Consider the following 11,109-nt stretch of genomic DNA (forward strand, 5'->3'; position numbering starts at 1 on the left):
GCCTTCAATCTAGTTCATAAAGCTTCCTCTTAGTTTTCAGTGGAGTATTCATGAAACCTCCCATATCCAAATAAATTTAATTTAGGAGAATAACTTGTGCATTCACAAAGTGAGTAAGAGACGGGATAGATTTTTCATCCACAGCCTTTTTTTGATCTACAAAAAGCGATTCATTAGGAGGGTTAATCATTTTGGCAAAAAGGGAATGTTTTTCCAATTGCTTCAATAGAAACTAACCCCAAAAATGTCTAAGAATACAATTTGGAACTCTTTTCAGGAGTCCTAAGGTTTTTTCCATAACAAACTCTCTATGAGGAATTGCCATCTGGCACAGTTGCAAAGCCCTGGCTTTTTAATTTTGATAAGTACATAAAAGGATAAATTCTCTGTTTTATATGCACTGATTGATTAATGTAATGTAGCAGATTTTATTGTATTTAAGTGCCGTCTATTGCATGATTGCTTTATTTACACTATATGTGCGTATTTGCTATTTTATTCTCATTTTATTACTTGAGTTTGTTAACTCACTTATTGTAGTGTATAATGGTATGTTGATTTGTTTTATTTGTGTAAAACACATTGAGTTATAGCACAATAAAGATTATTATGATTAATTCGCCAAAGTGATAATCTGTTAACCAGATCCCCCCTTTGTCGCAACTCCATGCCAAAAGCATAGTGCACTTGTGCCCTGCTGCATCAGTAGCCTGATCCACTGCACCCGCTCTGCTCGTGGCGCAGGCAGGTTCAACGGTCACAAGATGTCCACTGTACCGCTGCAGCAACAGCAAAGTCACTGCAGCACGGGGGCTACATTTACGATATGCAGTTGTACCCAAACTACGATGATTATGAGTACCCAATGCTGGTGAGGTTTTAGGCATAGTGCATGGCATATTAATGATCATGGACACCATATCCCAATTGATAGTGCACATGTGTCAGCTCCTGTGAGTCAGCTCTACCGCCGAAGTGATGGCATGATCAGGTGCCACCCTAACATTTATGTGGACACTTTGTGAGATAATCACTATGGAGTCCTTTGAAGTTTATACAGCCCAGCATCTCTATATGGGGTCGATTTATGGGGCCATGTGTCACTACAAACAATTGAACTGAGTGAAAAAGGCATTTTAAAGATTATGTCGTGTCTTCCAAAGAGTGGCACTTCAATCACAGGTTATTTAAAAGTAGGGCTGAAAAATAATTCAATACGAGCCTTGCTTGAAATCTTTTTTTATTGTGAATTTGTCTCAAACAAAGGCATAGTTAAAATTTCATGAAAGAGTCTTCTGGGATTGTAGTAGCCAAAATGAAGGCCACCAGCGGACTTGGCTCTCTTTTGTAAGAACTATCTTAGTGTTTCCTATTCAAGGAAAATGTGGAGTATTTTGATGTGTTAGTGGTAAAACTTGGTGCCACCTTAGTCCCTATATCTATAGAAGAACAAGTTACCTACCCCTGATAACGTTCTTTCGACTGGATGTTCCTCCAACGTATTCCTCATCTTTGACATGTAGTGTCCAAATCTCGGCTGCTTTGGAAATTTTTCGGCAGAGGGCGCCCTGCGTCGATGGCATCTCGTCAATGTCCCTCGAAGGCCTCCGTCGAGAGTGATGTCATTGGATGTTATAAGTAGCACGCACAGCGCCCGTAGCCTCAGTTCTTGTCCCCCCCCCTCGTGTAGCCGAAGTGGCCACAAATCGGGCCTGACCGTACTGATCCTTGTTAGAACAAAAGCTGTAAAAGCATGGAAAATTCTACCGAGGGGTAGGTTGGGAGGGCGATGAGGAATATGTTGTAGGAACATCCAGTCGAAAGAACATTACCAGGGGTAAGTAACTTGTTCTTCGAATGGATTGTGTCCTCCAACGTATTCCTTATCTTTGATAGACTCCCAAAGAAGTATCCATAATTGGAGGAGGGTGAAGAATTTAGCAAGATTGGAAATCAAAGGGCAGAATAAAGGACTGCCTTATCAAACGCCACATCTTGAGCATGGGAAGTATCCAGGGAATAATACTTGGTAAACGTGTGTATCGAAGACCACGTTGCAGCATCACAAATGTTCTTTACAGGGACATCCCTTTGCAGGGCTGTCGACGTAGCCATGCTCCTGGTTGAATGAGCACGCAAGCCCTCTAGACGGACCTTGCCCGCTAAAGTATAGCACTCAGAAATAGTGGGGATGATCCACCTAGACAAGGTCTGTTTAGACACAGCCTGGCCAAGTTTGTGCCCGGTATATACCCCAAAAAGAGCTGGTCATCCACTCTCACCTTGGACATTCTGGAAATATAAAAGCTCAACGCTCTCCTAGGGTCCGACCTATGAAGCCTCTCCTCTTCCTTACTAGGATGCAGAGGAGGATAGAATGCAGGTAGCACAATTTTCAGACTCAAATGAAAGTCCGAAACTACCTTGGGTAGAAAGGAGGGTCTAACTCTCAACACAACCCTGTCCTTGTGAAATACAGTAAAGGTTGGCTTGGAAGAAAGTGCCTGCAATTCACTCACTCTTCTTGCAGATGTAAGAGCAACCAACATAACAGTCTTAAAGGTTAACATCCTAAATGGGCATGAGTGCAATGGTTCAAATGGAGCACCCATAAGAAACTTTAAGACAAATTTAAGGTCCCAAACCAGAACCTGAAATGGTGAAGGCGGGAACACATTTGTGAACCCTTTCAGAAATTGAGTAACCAAAGGGATCTTAAAATAAGAGCATTCCTCGGATGAGAGCTTAAAGATTGAAAGCTGTGCTAGGTAACCTATAATGGTTCCCACCTGAAGACCCTTGTGGGCTAAAGAAAGCAAAAAGGACACAACATCCGGAGTTGAACACTGAAAAGGATTAACATTCTTTTCTCTGCACCAGTTGCAGAACCTATTCCAACGGCAACGGTACAGAGACTTTGTTGCCGGCCGCCTTGGCGAAAGCAACACCTCCATTACGTCACCCGGAGGTCCCAGTCCTTTTATCTTAACCTTTCAGAAACCATGCGTGAAGGTTAAGAGTCTTGACCTCTGGATGGAGAAGTCTTAGTTACTTACCTGTAACTGTATTTCTCCAGCATTGCTATCTTTCATAGATTCACATGCTTGAATATTTCCCATCATCAGACTGGGAATCCTCTGTGATTTAAATATTTATTAAAAAATTAAATATATAGAAATATTTCCATAGGAAAATTAATGTAGATAACCCATTATGGTCTATGGGGCATTCAGTTGTGTAGTCCCGCCACCTCACTCTGGTCCATTATGACCCCAACCAATGAGGTGGCAGGGCTTAAGCTCCGCCCCAGGCAGCCATCTTTAGATTTTGAGCCGTGAGTAGACTACATGTATGATGACTGCCGGGCGTTGGAGCAGCCTCTCAGGGGAGGCATGTGGGCGCATGTAAATTTATGAAAGATACCAATGCTGGAGAAATACAGTTACAGGTAAGTATCTAAGACTTCTCCAGCATTGGATCTTTCATAGGTTCAGATGCTTGAATAGAATACCAAGCAGTTAAACATGCCTACAATACTATACATTCTGAGATTCTTCAGTGTGCCTAGCATACAGCAACTCAACAGGTCACATTTACTAGGGAAAAGGCGGGAAAAAGAAGGCTGCTCCTACCTTTTGCAAAGAGGTGGCGTAGGACCGCCTGACCAACCGCTGATTCCTTGTTGGCATCTTCAGCTAAGCAGTAATGCTTGGCGAACGTATGCAGTGTGCTCCAAGTCGCGGCTCTGCAGATGTCCTTTATTGGTACTCATGCATGAAAAGCGACCAAAGCTGCTCTTCCTCTGGTAGAGTGAGCTGAAGGAGGTCTGGCGAAAGGATCGCCTTTAGACTGATGCCAGTGACTAATACATTGGGTCACCCAACATGCTAGAATTTGCTTCGAAATATGTTGACCCTTTGTGCGACCAGCGAATGCTATGAAAAGTCTTGTAGAGGAACACAACTCTTTGGTCCTCTCTATGTAAAATGTTAAGACTCTTGCTACATCTAGCGAATGTAAAGCTCTCTCTGCTTTAGAAGTCTGGTTAGCCAAGGTTGGAAGCATGATGCGCTCCGTAAATGACATTTCTGATAACACCTTGGGTAGGAATTTAGGATGTGTTATGAAGTGGCCCTTATGGAATAAGGTGAAAGAGCTTGCAGTTCACTAATTCTCCTGGATGATGTGATGGCTACCAGGAAAGCAGTTTTCCAGGACAAAAGTTTCATGTCACACCTGTGTATAGGTTCAAATTGTGACTCCATGAGCGCTGTCAAGACCGCGTTCAAGCTCCACGAAGGAACCAGCGTTGGCGTTGGTGGAAAAGTCCGCAGCAATCCTTTCAGAACTATCTTGATAGCGGGGTTGGTGAGCAAGGATGATTCATTTGGGTTTGTTGTATAGGCCGATAGGGCAGATAAATGAACCTTGATGGAAGCCAGGGAGAGCCCTGCTTTAGCTAGGTGTAATAGATATGGTAGCACTTGTTCTACTGATGCCGAGAGTGGGTTCACCAGTGACATCTCACACCATTTGGTGAAACAAGTCCATTTCCGGATGTATGTGGTGCAACTCGTCTGGCAAGGCTCATAAAAACATGTCTCAAACGGAATGTAAAAATGCATTGAGGGGTTTTAAAGAGAGTGACTTATGCACCAATAAATCGGCTCTTGCGCTGTCTCCTGAGGAGGTAGCTCTGGATCTTACGGTACTTAATGATGAGAGCAAAAATGTTTTGCAGTTAAAGACACCCGAAGAGAAAGACTTAAATCTTCCAGTTTTGTGTGCCCTAGCGAACTGTCCATCCAAATATCACCTCTGCTAGCTCACAAGCAGAGTCAGTGGCCTCATCGGATGCCACCATTACCATCTTGTAGTGATCTGCCTTCCACCTTGACTCAATTGCAACTACACCATTTTTTCCTCCATCCCAAAATAAGAAGGCATCCACAGTGGCGCCACCCGAGTCCTTGATTCCTTATGCCAGTTGTCCGGATCATAGCGTTGCCAAACCAGTAATGGTCAGCTCGCAGACAAATATAGGTCAACCTATGGCCATTGCATCCAATCGGCCCTCTGATAAGATCCAGACACCAACACCTGGTGTTGAGATGAGATCGCCTACACCAAAAGTAAATACTGACCACACTGTGAACCCTATGAATATTCCCTTGATTGTTACACCTAGTGTTGCCAAAATAGCTACCCATGCCTTTTTTGACGTGCCGGGTGACATGAAATGTATTCTTCGATGGTCTAGTGACCCCATAGTTAATGGCGACTCCAGGATTAATAGATCCTATCTACTGAATGTGTTCCATCAAATTCCACCACTACGCAGTTTAATTACTAAAGATGTGGATTGGGTTAAATTATCCAATCACAATAATAACCGCATGCTTTATAGACTGCAAACGCAAATTATCACTAAATTAATTTGGGACCATAGGGCCGACCTCGAAATGCTAGGCCTGCAACTCTTGGTTTTTCCGTCAATGGATGAAGTGTGGGCTTTTCTTAAATTTGTTTCTCTGGTGCTTCTAGAGCGTGGGCCTGTTGACGCCTGATATTAACAACGCAATTCTAACCCAGCTCACTACATTTACCAATGTCCTTAAAGGCTTAACCTGGCTCGAACCCGTTATTAAAGCTGCTTCTAACAGTAACGAGGTACCAAAGTCCTCATAACTTCCTAACCTCTCTATCTGCTCATGGAATTGCTGTGGTCTGAAGAACCTTTTTTCTTGGTTCAACTTGCTAGTGCAGGCGGATTTTCTCGCAATCATTTTTCTCCAAGAAACTATGTCCACAGTAGATCTCCACTACAATGGTTATTCCTCTTTTTGTTCCCATGCAACGCGGGCCACCATAGGTCGCCCGAGTGGTGGACTAGCAATCTTGATTAAGAACACTCTTAGATGTACGGCAAAACATATTTATTCTTCTGACCTTTTTCTTATTATTGAACTTAATCTTGAGGGACATCTCTCTACCTATCTCTTGCTAGTGTCCCTCTATTGGAATCCCCTGAGATCATCTATAGATAGTACTCTTTTTACTCTAAATATAGTGCTTGCAAATGCCATCCTACAGCAAAAGGACTATGAAATAATAATAGGTGGGGACTTTAATTCCTCCCTAGCAAAGGACGACCCTCTCCACTTTAGGAACGTCTTGTCCCCTTATGCAAATCAATCTGCATCACGGGGGGAAATATGGGTGCAATTTTTGAAAGATTGGGCACTTTCATTGTCCCCCTCGCTGAGCACTGACTTAAGGTGTCATGGCAGAGAGGACCTGCTCGGTCCCACATTGACTATATTGCTGCCTCTAGTTTCTTGTTGGCACACTTCGACCCAGTAAATATACTCAACGCTGGTCTAGGCGACCACTTGATTCTAAGTACCAATCTGCACCTTACGTGTAAGATTTTTCCTACCTGTCAGCCGACATTGTTGGCTCAGAATGACAGATATGCGCTCTCTGTCCATTGGAATCCTTCAATATGCAGGAAACTGGTATCCAGGGTGAACCAAGACCTATGGGTTGTTCCAGAGGTTGTGGTATCTGCTTCTTATTTAGAAAAAGTTACATCAAGGAATTTAGCGATGATTCATTCGCACTTCCTCACTCTTTCTGAGTGGCCCCCTAAGTCAGTTGGCGGGACTCATGCCAACAAATACTCTGCAGACATTGCCTGACTTAAACGATCAAAGAATCGGGAACTCAGAGGTGTAGCTTGCTCAGCAAAATCCACTGTAATCTATCTTCTTTCTAAAAAAATTATCATATAGAAATACAAAATCAATTTGAAAGAAATTTGATTTGCGCGTCATCTGGCTGATAATCAAAACATGGTCCAGCTCCTATGTAAACATAACATCAGAGACGTATGGACGATTCTGAAAAATCAATTGACTGCTCTGTCCCGCCGCCTTGTCGCTGGGATTTATGGCGACACTTGGTATAAATATTTTAAAAGTCAATACACTTTACCAGCCCAGCATGTTACAGATGATATGGTAACTATAAGTCACACTATTCCATCACAATTTCCATGGGGCCTTGAATACCTAATCTGGCCCATTTCTAAACAAACATTTTCGAAATCAGCTGGTCCTGATGCCTTACCCCCATGTGTTATCAAGGACGACCCAATTATTTTGGCAAAATTCCTATTTACTCTTTTTAGGTCTATCTTTCAATCCAGAATTATTCCGCCTCCGTGGCTCACTGCAATTATCATCCCGGTCCACAAAAGGGTCCATTGAATGACCCGGCCAATTTTAGGCCTATAGCTCTAATTGATGTTGCAGCAAAAATCTTTGCTCTCCTCATGCTTAATGAGCTGGAAGTCTTCATTGCAAAGAAGCAAATTCTTTCGAGATCTCAGGTCGGGTTTTGAAAAGCCATGGAAAAGCAACTTAATGCAACCATACTAGCGCACCTATTAGTTTCGTCCCGACTCTCTCATTGGACCTATCTTTGGCATTTGATAGCATAATCAGAAACCGTCTATGGAAATAAATGCTGTTGTATGGAAATTCACCCTGCTCAAGTGGCGCTTATCGCCCTCTTGCATAAAAACACCTCTTATAGGGTGCGCATCAATCTATCCGGCCTCCTTTCAGATAACATCCCGATGGAGATTGGCGTAAAGCAAGGTTGTAACCTTGCGGCAGTGCTTTTTAACCTCTATCTCGCTGACATTGATGCCTAATGGCACGCCTCGGATATTTTCCCAGTAAAATTGGCCAGGCTTCGTTTGAATTGGCTCGCCTTTGCTGACGACGTGATTCTTTTGGATCGGACGCCATTTGGCCTCCAAAATAAGTAAAATTACTTCCATCAATATTGTTTGTTAAACAATCTTACTATAAACTCTGCAAAATCTAACATCTTAGTGTTCACTGCAAAGAGGAAGAAATGCAGCTTTAAATGGCATATTGACTCAAATCCTATACCGGTTGCTACCGATATGACCTATTTGGGTTATCACTTAACTAACACAAATTCTGTTGCCAAATAGCAAGTTCTTTTGAATACTAAAGTATTGCATCTGATCACTCAGATAAAATTAATTTACCATCGGCACTGCAAATTCTCTCTTCAACCACTTCTTAACTTTTACCTTCTAAAGGTTGAAGCCATAATCTTATATGGCTTCGACCTCTGTCTGTTGGAAATAGGCTCCTCTTTAAATAAAATACAGGGTAACATACGGAAAGCTCTTCTTGGTTTACCCAGGTATTTACCAAATCCAATCTTGATTCATGAGTTCAACTTATATCCCTTGTCTGCCAAATTTGCCTGGAGAATGGTAAACAACTTTACCAAGATGTTGTTTCCACCTACAAATTCACTGTATTAAGAGTTACACGAAATGCTGATTAGGTTCTATCCTACCTCGCTGGCACAATTTCAAACTCGCATGAACAGCATTCCCCATACACTCAATATGTCACAACAGGATCTTGTTGAGCGCCCTGCTGCAGTTAAGAAGAGTTTTTTTTTTAAATGAATGGGCGTCCAACTCTGATGCTATAGCAGGTTACTCCTCTTTCAAGGAATAAGCTAATTTTAGACAAGCACAAAATCAATGTAGATTCTATATCACATGCTGTCCCTGTAACAAAGTGAGAAAAGCCTATATGAGGTTTAGATTGGACCTGATACATACAGGTAATCAAACCACTAAATGGAATATGAATCCAGCTGCCTCCGCCGATTAAATGTGTCGGTTTTGTGATGAGCCGGATGCTAGTGAAACCCATATTTCGAGCAGCAAAGACTGTTATGTTTAGGCACTTATATTATCGACACTTTAACATCATCACGAAATCAAACTTGGTCGAGATGTATGTGGGGACACACTAATGCGATCATATTTGCCACAGTCCGTTTGGTATCCCTTATCGAGCAAACACTTGAGCAAAAGAATGCAAGACTTTACCAATTACACAACTTGATACATTAAGGAATACCAATACTGTCAGGCCGATTCATGGAATAATTAGCGCGGCGCAAGTGGCCAAAAACGTGCGAATCGCAGTGGAATAGCGAAAATCGCAGTGCAATTGCGAAAATCGCACGAAAAGCAGCGCACGTCGATTCATGGAAGGCCGTGCGCGAGAAAACCAGCGATTGTGCGATAAAAAAGTGCGCGGCGCACGTTGGCGCACAGGCCATCTAACAGCGTGCGCCAGGTCACAGCGAAAATCGCACAGGCCACAGCGAAATTCGCACATAGCGCGGCGCACGCAACAAAAGTAGGCGGAACACGGGCGTAACACTCGGAATGGGGAACAACTTGCCAAAACGTGGGCGTCACGGGGGAAGTACAGGGCACAAGTGCGCGGAACGCCCACACGCTCGCCTAAAACACGTATTCATGGAATAGAATAGGGCAAAAAAGCGCACGCTCAAACCAGCGCACAGGCACAAACACGACCGCCACAAGAAAGCAGGCGGTAGCGTCTCTGCGGCTGTAAGAAATGTGTGCCAAAAGGTGCGCCAACAAATAGCACCTATATACTGCCATGATGAATGTCCCATACTGTGGCCCTCCAGGAAAAATGACGTGCAAAGGGGTACGCACAAACACGGACACCCGCTGACAAAAAATATGTGTGCGTGTATACCGGGGTGCGCGGGAAGTCTAACACGCGATTTCAGCAGGGTACATGCATCACAGGGGTTCGCGTGAAGTTCCTCACGCGATCGGGCCTGGGGGAGCGTGCTACGTGTATTTCAGGGGTTCGCGTGAAGTTTCACACGCGATCGGGCCTGGGGGAGCGGGCTACGTGTATTACAGGGGTTCGCGTGAAGTTCCTCACGCGATCGGGCCTGGGGTAGCGGGCTACGTGTATTACAGGGGTTCGCGTGAAGTTCCTCACGCGATCGGGCCTGGGGGAGCGGGCTAAGTGTATTTCAGGGGTTCGCGTGAAGTTTCACACGCGATCGGGCCTGGGGGAGCGGGCTACGTGTATTACAGGGGTTCGCGTGAAGTTCCTCACGCGATCGGGCCTGGGGTAGCGGGCTACGTGTATTACAGGGGTTCGCGTGAAGTTCCTCACGCGATCGGGCCTGGGGGAGCGGGCTACGTGTATTCCAGGGGTGCGCGTGAAGTTCCACACGCGAATAGCCTGGGCGCGTGTATTTCAGGGGTGCGCGGGAAGTTCCACACGCGAATAGCCTGGGGGCGCGTGTATTCCAGGGGTGCGCGGGAAGTTCCACACGCGAATAGCCTGGGCGCGTGTATTTCAGGGGTGCGCGGGAAGTTCCACACGCGAATAGCCTGGGCGCGTGTATTTCAGGGGTGCGCGGGAAGTTCCACACGCGAATAGCCTGGGCGCGTGTATTTCAGGGGTGCGCGGGAAGTTCCACACGCGAATAGCCTGGGCGCGTGTATTTCAGGGGTGCGCGGGAAATTCCACACGCGAATAGCCTGGGCGCGTGTATTTCAGGGGTGCGCGGGAAGTTCCACACGCGAATAGCCTGGGCGCGTGTATTTCAGGGGTGCGCGGGAAGTTCCACACGCGAATAGCCTGGGCGCGTGTATTTCAGGGGTGCGCGGGAAGTTCCACACGCGAATAGCCTGGGGGCGCGTGTATTTCAGGGGTGCGCGGGAAGTTCCACACGCGAATAGCCTGGGCGCGTGTATTTCAGGGGTGCGCGGGAAGTTCCACACGCGACTAGCCTGGGCGCGTGTATTTCAGGGGTGCGCGGGAAGTTCCACACGCGAATAGCCGGGGCGCGTGTATTTCAGGGGTGTGCGGGAAGTTCCACATGTGATTTGACAGTGTGGGTCCTCCCAGGTGTACCCTGTACACCCTCCACGGCCCCTGCAGGCAGCCCACACCACAGGGGACTACCCTGCATCCCTGGTCATGTCCCGCAGGCAGCCCACCCACCATGGGCATGCCCCCCAGCAAAGGCACATGTCTCCTTGAACTAATGAACACCAACTCATGTCCCCTTGCACCCCCACCCCCCAGCACTGTGGGGCACCTGCCAGCAGGCCCCCACCCATGTCCAACTCATGTCCCCCACCACCCCCACCCCCCAGCACTGTGGGGCACCTGCCAGCAGGCCCCCACCCATGTCCAA

Source organism: Ambystoma mexicanum, chromosome 6p (genome assembly GCF_040938575.1).
Source record: "Ambystoma mexicanum isolate Mex_15411 chromosome 6p, UKY_AmexF1_1, whole genome shotgun sequence".
In the NCBI taxonomy this organism is placed as follows: Eukaryota; Metazoa; Chordata; class Amphibia; order Caudata; family Ambystomatidae; genus Ambystoma; species Ambystoma mexicanum.